The sequence below is a fragment of the Bufo bufo genome, chromosome 3 (assembly GCF_905171765.1).
Source record: "Bufo bufo chromosome 3, aBufBuf1.1, whole genome shotgun sequence".
Taxonomy (NCBI): domain Eukaryota; kingdom Metazoa; phylum Chordata; class Amphibia; order Anura; family Bufonidae; genus Bufo; species Bufo bufo.
The window spans coordinates 264,525,040-264,548,164 of record NC_053391.1 but is presented as its reverse complement, the minus strand read 5'-3'; the positions used below and the strand labels follow the sequence as shown (position 1 = coordinate 264,548,164).

General features: G+C 42.1%; 1 protein-coding gene and 1 long non-coding RNA gene across 5 annotated transcripts in view; both read right to left on the bottom strand.

Moving 5' to 3' along the window:
* Window positions 1–23,125, bottom strand: part of MYO19 (myosin XIX) — a 1,002,409-nt gene that overhangs the window by 833,869 nt on the left and 145,415 nt on the right. The gene's annotated exons all lie outside the window — the stretch shown is intronic.
* LOC120995117 lies at window positions 7,863–11,186 on the bottom strand. The gene is made up of 3 exons (XR_005777531.1): window positions 11,072–11,186; window positions 8,055–8,078; window positions 7,863–7,872 (listed from the first exon to the last, which is right to left on the bottom strand). It is a non-coding gene; the product is annotated as an uncharacterized LOC120995117 (long non-coding RNA).

Below are 23,125 nucleotides of genomic sequence, written 5' to 3'. Positions count from 1 at the left end.
AAAAGCAAGCGATCAAAAACTCACACGCACCCAAAAATAGTGCCAATCAAACCGGCATCTCAAGCTGCAAAAATTATACCCTACCCAATATAATCGCCCAAAAACTGAAAAAAACTATGGCGCTCAGACTATGGAAACACTAAAACGTGATTTTTTTTTTTGTTTCAAAAATGAAATCATTGTCTAAAACTTACATAAATAAATAAAAAAAAGTATACATATTAGGTATCGCCGCGTCCGTGACAACCTGGGTCTATAAAAATACCACATGATCTAACTGTCAGATGAATGTTGTAAATAACAAAAAAATAAAAAACGGTGCCAAAACAGCTATTTCTTGTTACCTTGCCTCACAAAAAGTGTAATATAGAGCAACCAAAAATCATATACACCCTAAAATAGTACCAACAAAATTGCCACCCTATCCCGTAGTTTCTAAGATGGGGGTCACTTTTTTGGAGTTTCTACTCTAGGGTTGCATCAGGGGGGCTTTAAATGGGACATAGTGTCAAAAACACAGTCCAGCAAAATATGCCTTCCAAAAACCGTACGGCATTCCTTTCCTTCTGCGCCCTGCCGTGTGCCCATACAGCGGTTTACAACCACATATGGAGTGCTTCTTTAAACTACAGAATCAGAGTCATAAATATTAAGTTTTGCTTGGCTGTTAACCCTTGTTTTGTAACTGAAAAAAAATTTTTTTTAATGGAACATCTGCCAAAAACTTGAAATTTTGAAATTGTTTCTCTATTTTCCATTAATTCTTGTGGAACACCTAAAGGGTTAACAAAGTTTGTAAAATCAGTTTTGAATACCTTGAGGCGTGTAGTTTCTAGAATAGGGTCACTTTTTTGGAGTTTCTACTCTAGGGGTGCATCAGAGGGGCTTCAAATGGGACATGGTGTCCAAAAAACATGTCCAGCAAAATCTTCCTGCATCCAAAAACCGTATAGCATCCTTTCCTTTCTGCGCCCTGCCGTGTGACCGTACAGCGGTTTACGACACACTATGGGGTGTTTCTGTAAACTACAGAATCAGGGCCATAAATATTGAGTTTAGTTGCTGTTAACCCTTGCCTTTGTAACTGAAAACAATTATTAAAATGGAAATCTGCCAAAAATAGTGAAATTTTTTTAAATTGTGTCTCTTTTCCATTATTCATGGGTGGTTTTTAATTGTTGGGTGGTTTTCATTAAGGTAAGCCTCACAAAGTGACTTCAGACCTGAACTGGTCCTTGAAAAGTGGTTTTTTGAAAATTTCTGAAACATTTCAAGATTTGCTTCTAAACTTCTAAGCCTTGTAACATCCCCAAAAAATAAAATGTAATTCCCAAAATGATCCAAACATGAAGTAGACATATGGGGAAGGTAAAGTAATAACTATTTTTGTAGGTATTACTATGTAGAGAAATTGAAACTTGGAAATTTGCAATTTTTTACACATTTTTGGTATTTTTATTTTTTTTATGAATTAAAATTAATTTTTTGGACTTCATTTTACCAGTGTCATGAAGAACAATATGTGACGAAAAAACAATCTCAGAATGGCCTGGATATGTCAAAGCGTTTTAAAGTTATCACCAATTAAAGTGACACTGGTCAGATTTGCAAAAAAATGGCCTGGTCCTTAAGGTGAAAATGAGCTCGGTTCCTATGGGGTTAAAACAGAAAGTGATACCTCATAAAAGATTTAGTACTTAACATTCCTCATATGTCTACTTTATGTTGGCATCATTTTGTAAATGTAATTTATATTTTTTAGGACGTTAGAAGGCTTAGAATTTTAGAAGAAATTCTTAAAAATGTTTAAGAAAATTTCTAAAAACCCCACTTTATAAGGACCAGTTCTGGTCTCTGAAGTCACTTTATGGGGCTTACATAGTGGAAACCCCCATAAATGACCTCAATACAGAAACTACACCCCTCAAGTTATTCAAAACTGGTTTTACAAACTTTGTTAACCCTTTAGGTGTTCCACAAGATGAAAGGAAAATGGAAATAAAATTTCTAAATTTCACTTTGCAGATTTCCATTTTAAATACCATTTTTTTTTCTTTAACACAATGAGGGTTCACAGCCAAACAAAATTCAATATTATTACCCTGATTCTGCGGTTTACAGAAACACCCACATGTGGTCGGTAAACTGATGTAAGGGGCATACGGCAGGGCACAGAAGAAAAGGAAGGCATATTTTACTGGACTGGTTTTTAGCTGCCATGTCCCATTTGAAGCCCCCTGATGCACCCTTACAGTAGAAAACTCCCAAAAAAAGTGACCTCATTATGGAAACTAGGGGATAAGGTGACAGTTTTATGGTACTATTTTGGGGTGCATATGATTTTTAATTGCTTTACAGTAAGTTTTTTGTGAGGCAAGGTAACAAAAAATGAACTGTTTTGTCACCGATTTTATTTTTTACACATTCATCTGACCAGGTAGATCAGGGTGCAATTTTTATAGAGCAGGTTGTTACAGATACAATGATATCAAATATGTCTCTACTTTGTTTCAGTTTTACATAAAGCATTTTTGGAAAAAAATGTTTTTGTATCTCCATTTCTGGAACGCTAGTTTTTTTGCAGGAAGAGTATAATTGTTATTGGTACCATTTTTGGGTACATATTTTTTTGATCATTCATTATTACACTTTATAGGGCAAGTGTGACCAAAAAATTGGTTGTTTTGGAACAGTATTATTTATTTTTACAGCGTTCATCTAAGGGTTAGGTCATTTTTATAGAGCACATCATTATGGACGAGTCAATACATATATGTATACTTTTCATTATTTATTTAAGTTTTACACAACTAAGCATTTTGAAACAAAAAAAAATGATGTTTTAGTGTTTCTAATAGTCTGAGAGCCATAGCTTTTTTTAATTTTTTGACTTATTCTCTTAGGTTAGGTTCACTTTTTTACGAGGATGGAGGATACTGTTTGATTGGTACTATTTTAGAGAGGGGCAACAAACAAAACGGTCCTCTGACCAAGAAATCCCTTTAGGGATCCTAACTATGTATGTATCTAAAACTACATCTTTTAATATATTCACTTAAAACTGCTATGATAGAAAATAAAAAATGTGTATGATTAAAACTATCAGGACTAAGCAGAGGGGTATCCGTTTTAACTCCCAGTATATGGCAGTACTAAGATATGTGCTTTTTATTGTAACACTGTTTGATAATATATGCTGCTTGCTAAAAACGGAGTGGTGTTGTAGTTTTTTATTATTATAATATCAACACTCCATATATAACCTTTTTGTTTATTCACTTTTGCACCGTATATGGTATTGCGGTGTACAGTGTAATGTGTTGCTGGTAACCAGGGCTGTGGAGTCTGAGTCAATTTTGGGTACCTGGAGTCGGAGTCGGCAAAAAATGAACCGACTCCAACTCATACTAGATTTAAATTGGAATAAAAAAAAGCTAGTTTAAATGTCCCAATTCACAAAAAGTTATAATTAATTACCGTATTTTTCGCCCTATAAGACGCACCTGCCCATAAGACGCACCTAGTATTTTGAGGAGGAAAATAAAAAAAAAATATTTTGGACCAAAAGGTGTGCTTTTGGTGGGTTTTGAACTAATGGTGGTCTGTGGATGGCACTGTTATGGGAGCATCTGTGGATGGCACTTGTTATGGGGGCCATCTGTGGATGGCACTGTTATGGTCGCATCTGTAGATGGCAATGTTTATGGGGGCATCTGTGGATGGCACTGTTATGGGGGCATCTGTGAATGGCACTGTATGGGGGCATCCTTATCTTAGTGTCATCCACAGATCCCCCACCATAACAGTGTCCATGTGTAGAATGGGGGCCACCATCTGTTTCTGTAATGGCAGCGGGGGCCCTATGCCTGCTTCATTCATAAAGTGGGCGGAGCAGGCACGTGACGTAGTGAGTTAAGATACGGGCGCCCCACCGGCCTCCTAACTACCAAGAAGTTAGTAGTAAGTAGTACAGTGCTAGATTTAAGATGATTGGAATACTTTAACAATTACCCAAAAGTAAATATGATTACCGTAAACTACAGTGAGCGGGGGCCCGGTGTAGTAGAATACAGTGACTGCACCGGGCCCGCCGCCATTACAGAAAACAGATGCCAGCCCCAGCCACTCCTCCCCTCTCAGGCCTATTCACCGGACAGTCGCAGCATTTTCCCCATAAGACGCACTGCTATTTTCCCCCCACTTTTGCGAAAAATACGCTACTTATCTACTGTAAGAATAAAGGCCAATGCATGCAGTGCGTCACGTTACCGCAAAACGAACACGTTAAGTGACCATAAAGAAGCATGCTTTTCATATGCTTCACTAAATGGCACGCAACGCACAGTTAAGGAGTGGCAATACTTATACTTTCCATGTGTTGTGTTCCGCTGTTACAGGGAACGTAACGCCCATGGTTAACCTAGCCTCTCACTGATAACTTATTAAGTAAATATGTTTTTTGCAGGACTAGAGACACTTGTATAACTGAAGGGAATGGATAGTCAATAGTTCAAGACTGAAGCTGTAAACCATTTGAAAAACTGCTGTCATTCAGCTAAGGCTATAAAAACTTGTAAACTCAGATTGTTAGCTTAAACTTTAACCCCTTAGGGACGCATGACGTACCGGTACGGCATGTTTCCAGAGTCCTTAAGGACCCATGACGTACTGGTACGTCATGGGTTTAAAACGCGATTGCGGCGCGACGGGGGTTAATCGGAACAGGATGCCCACTGAAATCATTCAGCGGGCATCCTGTCACAACGCCCGGGGGTGTTGCGGTTTGCGGCTTTACCTGCGGTTGCGGTGCCATTGGGTCCCCATGCGGCTGTAGAGGGGACCCGATGGCATGGAAGGCAGCGCGATGTCTAAGGAAGGCATCGCGCTGCCTTCCGGTGAAGAGCCAGAGCCCCGGAAGCTGTATGAGTAATACACACAGTATTACTTATACAGCCAATGCATTCCAATACAGAAGTATTGGAATGCATTGTAAAGGAATATACCCCCCAAAGTTCAAGTCCCAAAGTGAGACAAAAAATAAAGTGAAAAAGAAAGTTGAAAAAATAAAGTTTTTCCCCCAAAAAATTTAAAGTTTCAAGTAAAAATAAACAAAAACGTCCTTTTCCCCAAATAAAGTAAAAAAAAATGGTAAAAAATAGGGGGGGGGGGGGGGAGTATACATATTAGGTATCAATCGGCTCTATAAACATATCACATGACCTAACCCATCAGATGAACACCGTAAAAAATAAAAACTGTGCTTACATAACAAAAATTACAACAGCAAGCGATCAAAAAGGTGTTTGCCCACCAAAATAGTACCAATCTAACAGTCACCTCATCCCACAAAAAATTAGCCCCTACCTGAGACAATCGCCCAAAAAATATAAACTATGGCTGAGAATATGGAGACACTAAAACATATTTTTTTTTGTGTAAAACTTACATAAATAAAATAAAAAATAAATATACATATTAGGTTATTGGCGCGTTGTATCAACCGGCTCTATAAAAATGACCTAACCTCTCAGATGAAACACCGTATTTAAAAAAATAAAACTGTGCTAAATAAACAATTTTTTGTCTCCTTACAATCACAAAAAGTTAATAGCAAGCGATCAAAAGTCATATGCACCCCAAAATAGTGCCAATAAAAACCGTCATCTCATCTCGCAAAAATCGTACCCTACCCAAGGTAATCGCCCAAAAACTGAAAAAATTATGGCTCTCAGACTATGGAAACACTAAAACATGATTTATCCCTTCGTCCTAGGACAGCACCAGGAGAGAGGGATCACAGACGCCCCTCCTCCTCAGTAGTTTCCTGTCCTAGGAGGGACAACCTACAGGTGTTTGCTGTTTTAAGTGGAGAGTACTTTCTCCCCTTTAGGCCTTGCAGGCTGGCTGGAGGTGGTGTGCGCCGGGTGCGACCCCGCTCCACACACCGCGAAGGGAGACAGACGGCTGGACACCGGGTATGGAAGCCCTCTCTACTCTCCCTTCAATCCTCCCCTCAATCCCTCCCCGCTCCTGGTACCTGAATAGGAGGCCATCCCGAGGGATATGTGCGGTTGCGGGCAGCGGCGCAGGACAGAAGATACAACCAGGAAGTGAAGATATAGGACGCAGGAAGGGGTGGAGCTTAGGGAGGAGGCGGGCAAGTTTAAAAGGGGGAAGGAGCAGAGCGTCCAGAGCAGCACACAGCTTCTGCCTGGCGTTCCTGTGCAGGCTCTAAGAATTAAGTCAGTATCCAACCAGTCTCACCTGTGATCTTTGCAAGGCTCTTCCAGATCCAGCGCTAGAGGGAAATTTCCAGCTAGGAGAGCTCCGGAGAAAACCCTAAGGACCCAGTCATCCCTGTACCTATGGTAGGAATGGGTATGGGCCTGAAGAAATGTAAGTGATCTACATTTATCTTTTTTCTCTGAAGATCGTGATGTTTTGTTTGTTTAAAAAAAGCTACCGCTAAGATACGTCATAAGGAATGTGGTATCTGTAAGGCTAAACTAGATGCTTCATACACAAAACACCTACAGTATGTAAAGGATGTATTGAGAGTACCATAGCGGTGGAATCCCCTAGTATGGTCAAATGTATGAAGAAAATTATCAGAGAAGTGTTAAGTTTGGTTCAGCCTTGGAGTCAGGGTCTATTGTATGCCTTCCCTCCACTTCAGCTGATACCGAGGGTTCTCAAAAAGGTCAGGGAAAACAAAGCCAGAATCATCATGATTGCTCCCTTCTGGCCACGTCGAGCGTGGTTCTATTGGCTGAGGGTGATGTCAGTAGCAGATCCTTGGGTCCTTCCGGAGATGCCAGATCTTCTTTTTCAAGGTCCTATTGTGCACCCCTCTGTGAAAAGGCTCCATTTGACGGCGTGGCTTTTGAACGGCACCTTTTACTAGATAGAGGTCTTTCTGAATCGGTGGTTGCTACCATGCTGTTAAGTAGGAAGACGGTGATTACTAATATCTATGCTAGAACTTGGATCACCTTTTTAAAGTTTCTAGGAGTCCCTCCTTGCACATCCTACCCTCTTCAGTTAGGTAAAATCTAGGAGAAAGGCCTAGCGCTAAGTACTATCAAGGTCCAGGTGGCCGCTCTCAGTGTTCTATTCGATTACAGGTTAGCGTGTCATCCTTGGGTTATAAGGTTTTGTAAATCAGTATCTAGGAGTCTCCCTGCCCGGAATTTCAAAACTCCTCCTTGGGATCTTAATCTGGTGTTAAGGGCCTTGGTTAAACCTCCCTTTAGTCCTATAGACTCTCTGCCAATTAAGTTCCTGACATTGAAAGTATTTTTTTGGTAGCTATTACAGCAGCCAGGAGAATTAGTGAGCTTCAGGCTCTTTCCATTAGCCCTCCATATACGATTTTCCAAGATGATTGTGTTCGTCTTAGGCCAGACGCAGCATTTTTACCCAAAGTAGTATCGGAATTCCATAGAAGTCAGGAAGTGATTCTTCCTTTCTTCTATGAGAATCCGAGGAAGAGGCCATTCCTAGAGGCTACAAAAGGTTGGAGGAAGTCCTCTTCGTTGTTTGTCTTATTTTCAGGCCAGAATAAGAGGAAATCAGCTAGTAAAGGTACTTTAGCCCGTTGGATCAAGCAGGCTATTTATTTGGCATATCTTTCTATGCAGGAACCTGTCCAGTCTGGCTGGTCGGCCCATTCTACAAGAGCGGTGGCAACTTCCTGGGCATAAAAGGCAGAAGTTCCTATACAAGACATTTTCAGAGCAGCAACGTGGTCTTCTGCTTCTACCTTCTATAGACACTATAGATTAAACCTGTCAGAAGTGTCTAATCTTTCCTTTGGACGCAAAGTCCTTCAGGCTGTGGGCCCCCCTAATTTTTCATTCTCTGGGATATCTCCTGGTGCTGTCATAGGACGAAGGGATAAATGATCATTACGTACCGGTAATGTTGTTTTCCAGAATCTATGACAGCACCACCTTAATTCCCCCCCTGTTTCTTTTCCACCTTACTCTTCCATTCAGTTCTTTTTGGTGTTGGATCCTGCATCACTGGGTATGCAGTAAGGAAAAAAAATATACATAATAAAATATATATATATTTAGCTATAGTATACTAAACTCTGATAATGACCGAAACCATGGGATGGAGCTGGTCCGGATGTACTGAAGATGTCTCTTGTCTCGTCTATGAAAACCACTGAGGAGGAGGGGCGTCTGTGAAGATTTATACCTGTGGGTTTCCTGTCCTGGGAGGTGGATCCCTCTCTCCTGGTGCTGTCATGGACTCCGGAAAACAACATTAACGGTACGTAATGATCATTTTTTTTGCTTCAAAAATGAAATGCTTGTGTAAAACTTACATTAAAAAAAAAAATAAGTATACATGTTAGTTATCGCCGCATCCGTGACAACCTGGTCTATAAAAATATCACATGATCTAACCTGTCAGATGAATGTTGTAAATAACAAAAAATAAAAACTGTGCCAAAACAGCTATTTCTTGTTATCTTGCCTCACAAAAAGTGTAATATAGAGCAACCACAAATCATATGTACCCTAAACTAGTACCAACAATACTGCCACCCTATCCCATAGTTTCTAAAATAGGGCCACTTTTTTGGAGTTTCTACTCTAGGGGTGCATCAAGGGGGCTTCAAATGGGACATGGTGTCAAAAAAAACAGTCCAGCAAAACCTGCCTTCCAAAAACCGTATGGCATTCCTTTCCTTCTGCGCCCTGCCCGTACAGCGGTTTACGACCACATATGGGGTGTTTCTGTAAACTACAGAATCAGGGCCATAAATATTGAGTTTGGTTTGGCTGTTAACCCTTGCTTTGTAACTGGAAAAAAATTATTAAAATGGAAAATCTGCCAAAAAAGTGAAATATTGAAATTGTATCTCTATTTTCCATTAATTCTTGTGGAACATATAAAGGGTTAACAAAGTTTGTAAAATAAGTTTTGAATATCTTGAGGGGGGTAGTTTATAGAATGGGGTCATTTTTGGGTGGTTTCTATTATGTAAGCCTCGCAAAGTGACTTCAGACCTGAACTGGTCCCTAAAAATTGGGTTTTTGAAAATTTCTGAAAAATTTTAAGATTTGCTTCTAAGCCTTGTAACATCCCCAAAAAATAAAATATCATTCCCAAAATGATCCAAACATGAAGTAGACGTATGGGGAATGTAAAGTAATAACTATTTTTGGAGGTATTACTATGTATTATAGAAGTAGAGAAATTGAAACTTGGAAATTTGCTATTTTTTTTATAAATAAAAAATAATTTTTTGGACTTCATTTTATCAGTGTCATGAAGTACAATATGTGACGAAAAAACAATCTCAGAATGGCCTGGATAAGTCAAAGCGTTTTAAAGTTATCAGCACTTAAAGTGACACTGGTCAGATTTGCAAAATATGGCCTGCTCCTTAAGGTGAAATAGGGCTGAGTCCTTAAGGGGTTAAACATGACTATGGGATTCTACTAGGGAAATCATGTTTTAAAATAAATGCCCCTTCCCCTGCCCCTTCCTGGATCCTCCCACTACCCTATCTTCAGCAGAAGATCAGCACACAAAGGAGAAGGCAGCAGCTTCCTAGCCAGTAGTTCTGTGGTAATGACATGTATGTTGCCTTTCTTTCCTTCAAAGAATTTATAAAATACATTTGCAAATTAAACACAGAGGAGTCGGAGTCGGAAGTACCAAAAACTGAAGAGTTGGAGTTGGAGCATTTATCTACCGACTCCACAGCCCTGCTGGTAACAGCAACAATATGTTCTGGGGGTGGTTATTAGCAGTGTGATTCAACTGCGATATTAATCGTTTGATGTACTATCACCTACACATTTGTAATCCACTGCTATGTTAGTGTAAAGGTGGAATATTAATCACCAATATTATGCAAATATCGATAATTAATATTCATAAATAGGAGGAACAGTCTATTGATGACTCTGCCTATTTATACCTTTAAATAACAATAATACACTACTTGCCTTACACTAACCACTAAACTAGCTGCATGCGCCTTAGGCCTCATGCACACGACCGTTTTTTTTTTAAGGTCCGCAAAAACGGGGTCCGTAGGTCCGTGATCCGTGTCCGTTTTTTCTTCCGTGGGTCTTCCTTGATTTTTGGAGGATAAACGGACATGAAGAAAAAGTCGTTTTGGTGTCCGCCTGGGAGTGCGGAGCCAAACGGATCCGTCCTGACTTACAATGCAAGTAAATGGGGACGGATCCGTTTGACGTTGACACAATATGGTGCAATTGCAAACGGATCTGTCCCCCATTGACTTTCAATGTAAAGTCAGGAGTCCCTATTATACCATCGGATCAGAGTTTTCTCCAATCTGATGGTATATTTTAACTTGAAGCGTCCCCATCACCATGTTAGAATATACCATCGGATTTGAGTTAGATCTTGAAAACTCATATCCGACAGTATAGTCTAACACAGAGGCGTTCCCATAGTGATGGGGACGCTTCAAGTTAGAATATACTACGAACTGTGTAAATGACTGCCCCCTGCTGCCTGGCAGCACCCAATCTCTTACAGGGGGCTGTGATCCGCACAATTAACCCCTCAGGTGCCGCACCTGAGGGGTTAATTGTGCGTATCATAGCCCCCTGTAAGAGATCAGGTGCTGTCAGGCAGGAGGGAGCACACCCCCCTCCCTCCCCAGTTTTAAATTCATTGGTGGCCAGTGGGCCCCCCTCCCTCCCCAGTATTACTGTACATTCATTGGTGGCCAGTGGGCCCCCCCTCCCCTGTATTACTGTACATTCATTGGTGGCCAGTGCGGCCCCGCCTGATATGACGTCACTGAGCCAGCCTGCGCGTCCCCGAACATCGGGGCCGCGCCATATGCTAACAGGCGGGAGAAGCCTCTTGACTTGAGAAAGGCCCTGTGAGAGGACCGAAACGTTGTCTTTGCTGACGTGTGAATAAATTGCACATTTTTTTACTTGAAGGAGTGCTGCAGATTTTCTTCTTTTATATATATATATATATATATATATAAATATACACACACACACACTAAGTGGGCACAGCTATATATTTATACTAAGGGGGCACAGCTATATATTTATACTAAGGGGGCACAGCTATATATTTATACTAAGGGGGCACAGCTATATATTGTATACTGAGGGGGCACAGCTATATATTAAGGCAGATGTGCGCAGATGCTGGGCACATCTGCGCACCTCATCCCATGACATGGCAGTTAATGTATATGCATATATACCATACATGCATGCACGTTTGCATTGCATGTATGGATATATATGCACACGTCTCAACCTTGCTCAACAGTTAGTATAAACAGTAGTCCGTTCAGTGCTTTATTTTATAGCACTATGTTGTTAATAAACAATGTTTTCAAGGGAAGAACAGTTTGTTATTATGTGATATCAACACCCCCACATGTAGCCTTTTAATGTATTGACATTTGCAGCCTGTTGAGACTTAAAATGTATAACGGGTGTGAGAGACTCACAGTATAATGCTACTCCCGACATGTTTCACAGCTGCTTCGTCAGGGGAGTGGGGTAATAGCCTAATAGCAGTGTACAATCAGCGCGCAGGGGTCGGGAGGGGTAATGTTTGCTGTTGTATTTTAGACAGGGAAAAGCAGAGGGCACCAATTGTAATTGATAGGGAAAATTTCTATGAATAGTGTGTTGTGTGTGTAGTGAACTGTGTATGTGACCAATCCGCTCAGTGCTTGAAATCACAATCCACATAGCATATGTGAACGAGCAAAGTGTACAATCAGTCAATACATTTAAAGGCTACATGTGGGGGTGTTGATATCACATAATAATAAAAAATCTTTTTTTGCCGGATGAGGTGACAGTACCATGGTACCATGACTGGTACCATTTTGGGACATACGCCTTTTTGATCGATTGGAGTTGCGCTTTTTGTAATGTAAGGTAACAAAAATTGCTTTTTTTTTACACAGTTTTTATTTTTTATGGTGTTTATCGGACGGGGTGGATCATGTGATATATTTATTGAGCCGGTCGTTACGGACGCGGTGATACCTGATATGTTTAGTTTATTTATTACTTTTTTTCTTTTCTTTTTTTTTATCTTATAAATGAGAGGATATAGAAAAAGGCAATTTATTTTATCTTTAAATTACATTTTTATACTTTTTTTATTAAGTCCCTCTTGGATCTTGAATATCCAGAGGGGCTGATGGCTGTACTATACTTTGCAGTGTCATCAGATAGACACCAAACCGCTGCAAAAACACTCTGGAGGCGTTTTGGTGTCCGCCTCCAGAGCGGAATGGTGACTGAACGGAGGCAAACTGATGCATTCTGAGCGGATCCTTTTCCATAAAGAATGCATTAGCATTTGACCGCTTGTGAGAGCCCTGAACGGATCTCACAAACGGAAAGCCAAAACGCGAGTGTGAAAGTAGACTTAGGCTACTTTCACACTACCGTTCAGAGCAGATCCGTCTGGGGTCTGCCCAGACGGATCCGCTCATATAATGCAGACTTGGGATCCGTTCAGAACGGATCCGTCTGCATTATATTGTAGAAAAAATTCTATGTCTGAAAGTAGCTTCAGACGGATCCGTCCAGACTTTACATTGAAAGTCAATGGGGGACGGATCCATTTGAAAATTGAGCCATATAGTGTCAACTTCAAATGGATCCGTCCCCATTGACTTACATTGTAAGTCTGGACGGATCCGTTTGCCTCCGCACGGCCAGGCGGACACCCGAACGCTGCAAGCAGCGTTCAGGTGTCCGCCTGCTGAGCGGAGCGGAGGCTGAACGCTGCCAGACTGATGCATTCTGAGCGGATCCGCATTCACTCAGAATGCATTAGGGCAGTACGGATGCGTTCGGGGCCGCTTGTGAGCCCTTTCAAACGGAGCTCACAAGCGGAGCCCCGAACGCTAGTGTGAAAGTAGCCTTAATTAGCTGTTGATTTTGAAAATTATGAACATGCAAAGGATGTGTCTGATAGGAGGACGCTCGCTCGGCCGCTCCTTCCTCAGTGCGCCTGCGCTGGGTGTAGATGTGACGTCATCGGCGCAGGCACACTGAGGAAGGAGCGGCCGAGCGAGCGTCTTCCTCTCAGTGCGCCTGCGCCGACTGAAGACCGGTACGGCGCAGGCGCAAGATTTAAAACGCAGACAGGGCCAGCCAGAGGAAGAGAGCGCTCGCTGGCCCTGTCAATCAACAGGAGGAGGGGGCGTTTGTTTGAAAGGATGATGAGGCTGCTACCAGCAAGTAACCGCCCTACTTGCTGGTAGAGAGGTAATTTACATATTATAAAAGTGTGTTTTTAAGGGTACTTTCACACTTGCGGCAGGACGGATCCGACATGCTGTTCACCATGTCGGATCCGTCCTGCGGCTATTTCGCCGTGCCCCAGGGCCGCCGCTCCGTCCCCATTGACTATAATGGGGACGGGAGTAGAGCTCCGGCGCAGCACGGCGGTGCACGGCGAAAGCCGCCGGACTAAAATGACTGCATGTCAGGTTTTTTAGTCCGGCGCCTCTCGCCGTGCACCGCCGTGCTGCGCCGAAGCTCCGCCCCCGTCCCCATTATAGTCAATGGGGACGGAGCGGCGGCCCGGGGGCACGGCGAAATCGCCGCAGGACGGATCCGACATGGTGAACAGCATGTCGGCTCCGTCCTGCCGCAAGTGTGAAACTAGCTTTAAAGAAACTACTGAACGAAAAAGGGTAAGAGCACTATATATAGAAAAATCGCAGTATAAGGATTTTAAGTAGCCCAAAAATAAAAAAAGACTTTTGGGGGGTGACAGAAGCCCTTTAAGGCTACTTTCACACTTGCGTTCGGAGCGGATCCGTCTGGTGTTTGAACAGACTGATCCGCTCCTATAATGCAAACGCTTGCATCTGTTCAGAACGGATCCGTCTGCATAACTGGTTTTTTCAGATCTTATTTTTCACTTCGTGAAAACTCAGATCCGACAGTATATTCTAACACAGAGGCGTTCCCATGGTGATGGGGACGCTTCAAGTTAGAATATACTAAAAGAACTGTGTACATGACTGCCAGGCAGCAGGGGGCAGAACCCCCCCCCTCCCTCCCTCCCCTGTATTTAACTAATTGGTGGCCAGTGCTGCCGGCCACCCCTCCATCCCCTGTATTTAACTCATTGGTGGCCAGTGCGGCCGGCCCCCCTCCCCCCCCCCTAATTAAAATGACCGACCCCCCATCATTGGTGGCAGCTATAAGCAATGCGCCGCACTTTCACTTACCAGTAGGAGCGCCCGGCCGGTCACAGACATCGCAGGTAAGTATAATGCTTCTAAAATTGCTAAGTAACCATGGCAGCCAGGACTGCAGAAGCGTCCTGGTTGCCATGGTTACCGATCGGAGTCCCAGCGATTAAACTGGGACTCCGATCGGAACTCTCTGCTGCCAGCAATGATGGGGGGGTCAGTAATTTTAATTTGGGGGGGGGGGGGCGAGGGGGGCCGGCCGCACTGGCCACCAATGAGTTAAATACAGGTGAGGGAGGGAGGGGGGGGGGCCGGCCGCACTGGCCACCAATGAGTTAAATACAGGGGAGGGAGAGGGTTGGATTTTGTTCCTCCCTGATGTTTCAGGTATGCTACTGTCGTGACGTTGTCTGAGAGGATCTTTAGGTGTCGGCCTCTTAATAGATCGGCCGCATCTGAGAGTGTCCTCAGAACTGCATATAGTTCTCTGTAGTTTGAAGATCTTCCTCTCATACTGCTGTGCCAAATTCCCTGAACAAACTGGTCTCCTATCTTTGCCCCCCAGCCCAAGGCACTGGCGTCAGTTATGATCTGAACTTCTGGATGTTTGAGCCAATCTGTACTCCGGAGGGGATTTTCTTTTCTTTCCACCAGTTGAGGTCTGTTTTGACTTTTAGTGGTATCTGACTCTTTTTGTACAGGGTTGATTGTTTTGTTTTCCTTTCCTTTAAAATCCAGTTCTGTATTACTCTTGTGTGAGACGGACTCCAAGGGACTGAGATTAGAAAGGAGGTTAGATTTCCTAATAGACTCAAAGCTTCCCGAATGGAACATCTGAGAGTTGTCTGACTTGTCCTGGGATAGATACGTCTGAGATCTGGAATCTAACTACGCCTAGGAATCAGATTTTTGTATATGGGATGAGAGTAGATCTTCTTAGACTTATAAATTATCCTAGATCCGAAAGAGTGTCAATAAAGTCCAGTGTGGCCCAGGAACTTACTTCTTTTGAGTTGCCGACTATTAAGAAGTCGTCCAGATAAAGAATAATGCGGTTCCCTTTTTTGCGTAAGAAGGCGACCATCTCAACCACGAAGAGAATTCTATTTTGTACCCCTGGGCAATGATGTCTAATGCCCAGGAATTTGATGTAATCTGACTCCACTGAACAAGAAATCTCATCAATCTGCCTCCCACGCGTCATTGTCCATTTCCCTGTCTATTCTGGGGATTAAGGATAAATCCTCTGCCTCTACCTCACTTGGGGGACCTCCACCGGCCGGATTTTCCCTTCCCTCTGTATGATCTTGGTTGAGATGAAAACTGACTAAAGGGCTTCTTCCTTAATTCTTTCTCCTCTGGGAATCCGTTTTTTCTGTCGGCCGCCTTTTCCAGTATTTTGTCCAATGTTGGACCAAACACGAATTCGCCCGAAAAGGGGATGGAGCATAGTTTAGCCTTAAATGCTTTGTCTCCTGACCAAGCCTTCATCCATAAGGCTCTGCATGCTGCATTGGAGAAAGCTGCTTCCTTAGCAGAAAAGTTTATTGACTCAGCTGATGCATCTGCAAAAAAGGCAGTTGCTGATCTTAGCAGAGGTATAGAATCTATAATATTTTCTCTGGGAGTCTTATTTTTAAGATTATCATCTAGCTCTGCTAACCAAATGTACATAGCTCTAGCGACAGAAGTTGCCGCTATGTTAGTTTTTACCCCAAACATGGCAGATTCCCAAGATCTTTTTAGAAGGCCATCTGCCTTACATTCGATCTTTTTAGAAATCCATCTGCCTTACGTTCCATAGGGTCACCCAGTTGTGAGGAATCTTTAAAGGGTAATGCTGTTTTTTTCACTATTTCGTCCACCTGAATGTCTATTTTTGGAATATCATTATGATCAAAGCATAGTCTATTTCTAAATTCTTTTGAGACGAGTCTCTCCTCCGGATCCAGCCACTCATCCATGATCATTTCCCTGATATTTTCAGTTATAGGGAACACAGTGGATTTTTTTTTGAACAAAGGCCCCCAAACATTTCATATTGCACCGTGCGAGGCTTAGGAGGGTCTTCTATGCCCACTGTGGATCTTACTGCTTTCAGCAATTCCTCCATGTCATCAGCTGATAAAAAATATTTTTTTTCACTATCTATGATCTCTTCCTCTGAGAGGAGGTCCCCCTCGAATAATCATCTAGAGGTAGAGGAGTGCTCCTCAATGTCATCAGGGTCAGAGGAGGACTGGACGGAAAGTCTCTGCTTTTTTGCAGTAGGAATAGGGGTGCTTGGAGTAGACATGGAAGCCAGAGAAGATTAAATTTCTTGCTAAATGATGGACTTCATTTCTGAAAAGATATTTGGTTTTTCTTCTTTCAAAATTTCGGACATGCAAGATCTGCATAGTCTTTTCTTAAAGTTTACAGAAGCTTTTTTGAACAAGCAGTGCACTTAAGAGACTTTGCTTTAGATTTAGGGTCTCTGGTGCCCCAAGGGATAAAAGAGAGTAACCAAATATCAGCAAGATAATCACATCAGAAGCATATTTTATATATATATATATATATATATATATATATATATATATATATATATATTATTACACACACACCCTCCCCCCCCCCCTCAGGGGTCTCACAGTACTGGCAGTTGAAGAGGGATTCAGACCCTCTAGACGAGGAGTGGTTGTCTCCGAGTAGGACATCACGGCGGAGATGCAGAGAAAGATCTGCATGAGAGCCATGTGAAATTCAAATTTCCCGGCGCCTTCAGTCATAGAACTGCGCCTTGTATTCTCAGCGCACTTCATGCGCAGCACCATCCCCATGACCTCAGATGAGCTCCATGCGACACATCGCACCCACTCAGTCAGCCGGTCCCAATCAAGATAGGAGACACCGCAGCACTGTGTGCGCGCCTCAACAGGAGCCGACTCTAGCTGACTGCTTACACCAAGTGGAAGGAAGAATGCCACATACTAAGGACCGCAGGCCCCGGCTTAAGCCGGGACGAGGGTCCTTGATGCACCCGCTGTCCAGCCATAGCCCTTGCCGCGGGAGATACAGGTAATCTTCTCCTGTCTTCTTTCTTTACATCCCCATAGGGAGGTCTCTCTCTGTATGTTAACCCCCGTAGGGGCAGGAAAACACTGAGGGGGTTGGAGGGGTGGGGGCTATTTAAACTCTCTGTGTGTTCTGCCCCTACAGAGGACAAGGGTCATCTCTCATGTGGCCGTCATGGTGGATGAAATGGGAATTTTTTTAATTATTTTTTTTAGAAAGTTTCTTGCTTGTTGTTACATTTTTAAGTTGTACAACCTCTTTAATCCTTAGGGAACATGCCCATATTTCACCTTAAGACCAGGCCATTTTTTGCAAATCTGACTTGTCACTTTATATGTGGTGATAACTTTGAAATGCTTTACATATACAGGCCATTCTGAGAATGTTCACATATTCTACGTTATGACTGTGGTAAAAGTCCAAAAATGTAATTTACATTTATGAAAAATTAGCAAATTTACCAAAAATGTTCAAGAATTAGCAAATTTACAAATTTCTATTTCTCTACTTTTATAATAGTAATACCTCCAAAAATAGTTATTATTTTACATTCCCTATATGTCTGCTTTATATTTGGATCATTTTATGAATGCCATTTTATTTTTTGGGGACGTTAGAAGGCTTAGAAGTTTAGAAGCAAATATTTACATTTTTCTGAAAATTTCCAAGACCTAGTTTTTAAGGACCAGTTCAGATCTGAAGTCACTTTGTGAGGCTTACATAATAGAAACCACCCAAAAATGACACCATTTTACAAACTACACCCCTCAAGGTATTTAACCACCTCAGCCCCCAGTGCTTAAACACCCTGAAAGACCAGGCCACTTTTTACACTTCTGACCTACACTACTTTCACCGTTTATTGCTCGGTCATGCAACTTACCACCCAAATGAATTTTACCTCCTTTTCTTCTCACTAATAGAGCTTTCATTTGGTGGTATTTCATTGCTGGCTGACATTTTTACTTTTTTTGTTATTAATCAAAATTTAACGATTTTTTTGCAAAAAAATGACATTTTTCACTTGCAGTTGTCAAATTTGCAAAAAAAAAAACGAGATCCATATAGAAATTTTGCTCTAAATTTATAGTTCTACATGTCTTTGATAAAAAAAAAATGTTTGGGTAAAAAAAAAAATGGTTTGGGTAAAAGTTATAGCGTTTACAAACTATGGTACAAAAATGTGAATTTCCGCTTTTTGAAGCAGCTCTGACTTTCTGAGCACCTGTCATGTTTCCTGAGGTTCTACAATGCCCAGACAGTACAAACACCCCACAAATGACCCCATTTCGGAAAGTACACACCTTAAGGTATTCGCTGATGGGCATAGTGAGTTCATAGAACTTTTATTTTTTGTCACAAGTTAGCGGAAAATGATGATTTTTTTTTTTTTTTTTTTTTTCTTACAAAGTCTCATATTCCACTAACTTGTGACAAAAAATAAAAACTTCTATGAACTCACTATGCCCATCACGAAATACCTTGGGGTCTCTTCTTTCCAAAATGGGGTCACTTGTGGGGTAGTTATACTGCCCTGGCATTCTAGGGGGCCCAAATGTGTGGTAAGGAGTTTGAAATCAAATTCTGTAAAAAATGACCTGTGAAATCCGAAAGGTGCTCTTTGGAATATGGGCCCCTTTGCCCACCTAGGCTGCAAAAAAGTGTCACACATCTGGTATCTCCGTACTCAGGAGAAGGTGGGGAATGTGTTTTGGGGTGTTATTTATATATACCCATGCTGGGTGAGAGAAATATCTTGGCAAAAGACAACTTTTCCCATTTTTTTATACAAAGTTGGCATTTGACCAAGATATTTATCTCACCCAGCATGGGTATATGTAAAAAGACACCCCAAAAACACATTCCCCAACTTCTCCTGAGTACGGAGATACCAGATGTGTGACACTTTTTTGCAGCCTAGGTGGGCAAAGGGGCCCATATTCCAAAGAGCACCTTTCGGATTTCACTGGTCATTTTTTCTGAATTTGATTTCAAACTCCTTACCACACATTTGGGCCCCTAGAATGCCAGGGCAGTATAACTACCCCACAAGTGACCCCATTTTGGAAAGAAGACACCCCAAGGTATTCCGTGAGGGGCATGGAGAGTTCCTAGAATTTTTTATTTTTGTCACAAGTTAGTGGAAAATGATGATTTTTTTTTTTTTTTTTTTTTTTTTTTTCCATACAAAGTCTCATATTCCACTAACTTGTGACAAAAAATAAAAACTTCTATGAACTCACTATGCCCATCACGAAATACCTTGGGGTCTCTTCTTTCCAAAATGGGGTCACTTGTGGGGTAGTTATACTGCCCTGGCATTCTAGGGGCCCAAATGTGTGGTAAGGAGTTTGAAATCAATTCTGAAAAAAATGACCTGTGAAATCCGAAAGGTGCTCTTTGGAATATGGGCCCCTTTGCCCACCTAGGCTGCAAAAAAGTGTCACACATCTGGTATCTCCGTACTCAGGAGAAGGTGAGGGAATGTGTTTTGGAGTGTTATTTTATATATACCCATGCTGGGTGAGAGAAATATCTTGGCAAAAGACAACTTTTCCATTTTTTTATACAAAGTTGGCATTTGACCAAGATATTTATCTCACCCAGCATGGGTATATGTAAAAAGACACCCCAAAACACATTCCTCAACTTCTCCTGAGTACGGAGATACCAGATGTGTGACACTTTTTTGCAGCCTAGGTGGGCAAAGGGGCCCATATTCCAAAGAGCACCTTTCGGATTTCACAGGTCATTTTTTTCTGAATTTGATTTCAAACTCCTTACCACACATTTGGGCCCCTAGAATGCCAGGGCAGTATAACTACCCCACAAGTGACCCCATTTTGGAAAGAAGACACCCCAAGGTATTCCGTGAGGGGCATGGAGAGTTCCTAGAATTTTTTATTTTTTGTCACAAGTTAGTGGAAAATGATGATTTTTTTTTTTTTTTTTTTTTTCATACAAAGTCTCATATTCCACTAACTTTTGACAAAAAATAAAAACTTCCATGAACTCACTATGCCCATCAGCGAATACCTTGGGGTCTCTTCTTTCCAAAATGGGGTCACTTGTGGGGTAGTTTATACTGCCCTGGCATTCTAGGGGCCCAAATGTGTGGTAAGGAGTTTGAAATCAAATTCAGTAAAAAATGACCTGTGAAATCCGAAAGGTGCTCTTTGGAATGTGGGCCTCTTTGCCCACCTAGGCTGCAAAAAAGTGTCACACATCTGGTATCTCCGTACTCAGGAGAAGTTGAGGAATGTGTTTTGGGGTGTCTTTTTACATATACCCATGCTGGGTGAGATAAATATCTTGGTCAAATGCCAACTTTGTATAAAATAATGGGAAAGTTGTCTTTTGCCAAGATATTTCTCTCACCCAGCATGGGTATATATAAAATGACACCCCAAAACACATTCCCCACCTTCTCCTGAGTACGGAGATACCAGATGTGTGACACTTTTTTGCAGCCTAGGTGGTCAAAGGGGCCCATATTCCAAAGAGCACCTTCGGATTTCACAGTCATTTTTTTTCAGAATTTGATTTCAAACTCCTTACCACACATTTGGGCCCCTAGAATGCCAGGGCAGTATAACTACCCCACAAGTGACCCCATTTTGGAAAGAAGAGACCCCAAGGTATTCGCTGATGGGCATAGTGAGTTCATGGAAATTTTTATTTTTTGTCACAAGTTAGTGGAATATGAGACTTTGTAGAAAAAAAAAAAAAAAAAAAAATCATCATTTTCCACTAACTTGTGACAAAAAATAAAAAATTCTAGGAACTTGCCATGCCCCTCACGGAATACCTTGGGGTGTCTTCTTTCCAAATGGGGTCACTTGTGGGGTAGTTATACTGCCCTGCATTTTCCAGGGGCCCTAATGTCTGGTAAGTAGGTAAATGACCTGTGAAATCCGAAAGGTGCTCTTTGGAATGTGGGCCCCTTTGCCCACCTAGGCTGCAAAAAAGTGTCACACATCTGGTATCTCCGTACTCAGGAGAAGGTGGGGAATGTGTTTTGGGGTGTCATTTACATATACCCATGCTGGGTGAGAGAAATATCTTGCAAAAGACAACTTTTTCCATTTTTTTATACAAAGTTGGCATTTGACCAAGATATTTATCTCACCCAGCATGGGTATATGTAAAAAGACACCCCAAAACACATTCCTCAACTTCTCCTGAATACAGGAGATACCAGATGTGTGACACTTTTTTGCAGCCTAGGTGGGCAAAGGGGCCCAAATTCCTTTTAGGAGGGCATTTTTAGACATTTGGATACCAGACTTCTTCTCACGCTTTGGGGCCCCTAAAATGCCAGGGCAGTATAAATACCCCACATGTGACCCCATTTTGGAAAGAAGACACCCCAAGGTATTCAATGAGGGGCATGGCGAGTTCATTGAAAAAAAAAAATTTTGGCACAAGTTAGCGGAAATTGATTTTTTTTGATTTTGTTCTCACAAAGTCTCCCTTTCCGCTAACTTGGGACAAAAATTTCAATCTATCATGGACTCAATATGCCCCTCAGCGAATACCTTGGGGTGTCTTCTTTCCAAAATGGTGTTATTTGTGGGGTGTTTGTACTGCCCTGGCATTTGAGGGTCTCCGCAATCATTACATGTATGCCCAGCATTAGGAGTTTCTGCTATTCTCCTTATATTGAGCATACGGGTAATGAGATTTTTTTTTTCCGTTCAGCCTCTGGGCTGAAAGAAAAAAATGAACGGCACAGATTTCTTCATTAGCATCGATCAATGTGGATGAAAAAATCTCTGCCAAAAAAAGAAAAAGGAGGGGAAAGGCGTCTGCCAGGACATAGGAGCTCCGCCCAACATCCATACCCACTTCAGCTCGTATGCCCTGGCAAACCAGATTTCTCCATTCACATCAATCGATGTGGATGAATAAATCATTGCCGGGATTTTTTTTTTTATATATACAAAGTGTTTGCCAAAGTATATGAACACCGCCACCTCCTCAGCTCATATTGCCTCGGCAAACATATCTTTTACTGCAGAGGAGAAATCTCGTCTTGCAGCGCCGCATACACCGACTTGCGTGTAATCTGACAGCAGCGCAATGCTTCTGTCCGAATGCACATAAGTGCTGCAGCTGGTCGATCGGTTGGTCCACCTGGAAGGTAAAAAAACAAAAACAAAAAAGAAAAAACCAGGCCGCAAAGCAATAACTTTATTAACTGTTGAACAGAACATAGAAACTTTTTTTAAACTTTTTTAACTGAACGTTTAACTTTTTACTTACCGGTATTTTTTTTTTGTTTAGTTTTTTTACCTTTATAGAGCAAACCTCTCCTTCCCATGGGACAATGTGCAAAGCGCAAATCGCCCAAAGATGTGGCGAAGTACGTTATGCACTTTATCCCAGGTGAAAGGAGTGGTTTGCAGCAGCTGTGAGAGAAAGGGCCCTAATAGCCCTGTGTGCCTGTCCTGGTGAGATGTGATCCCTATGCTAGGTGTACCTGAGTGTGGTACTTCCGGAAACACTCACCATAGCATAGGGCAGGGTGGTCCGGACAGTCAGGACAGAAATAGCGGGTGTCACGCCTTATTCCACTCCTGCTACAGACACAACATTTTTTTCGGGGTGGCGGTTGGGTTGAGGTACCAGCAACGACACTGGGGAAATGTCGCTCGTGTAGACGGCTAACTACACTGGTGGATGGGGCCACGGAACCTCCCGGATAAATGAGGTTCTCGATGATCTCTTCCTGGAATTTGAGGAAGGATCCTGTTCTCCCGCCTTACTGTAGAGAACAAAACTATTATAGGCAGCCAATTGAATTAAATATACAGACACCTTCTTATACCAGCGTCTGGTTCTGCGGGAAACTAAATAGGGAGC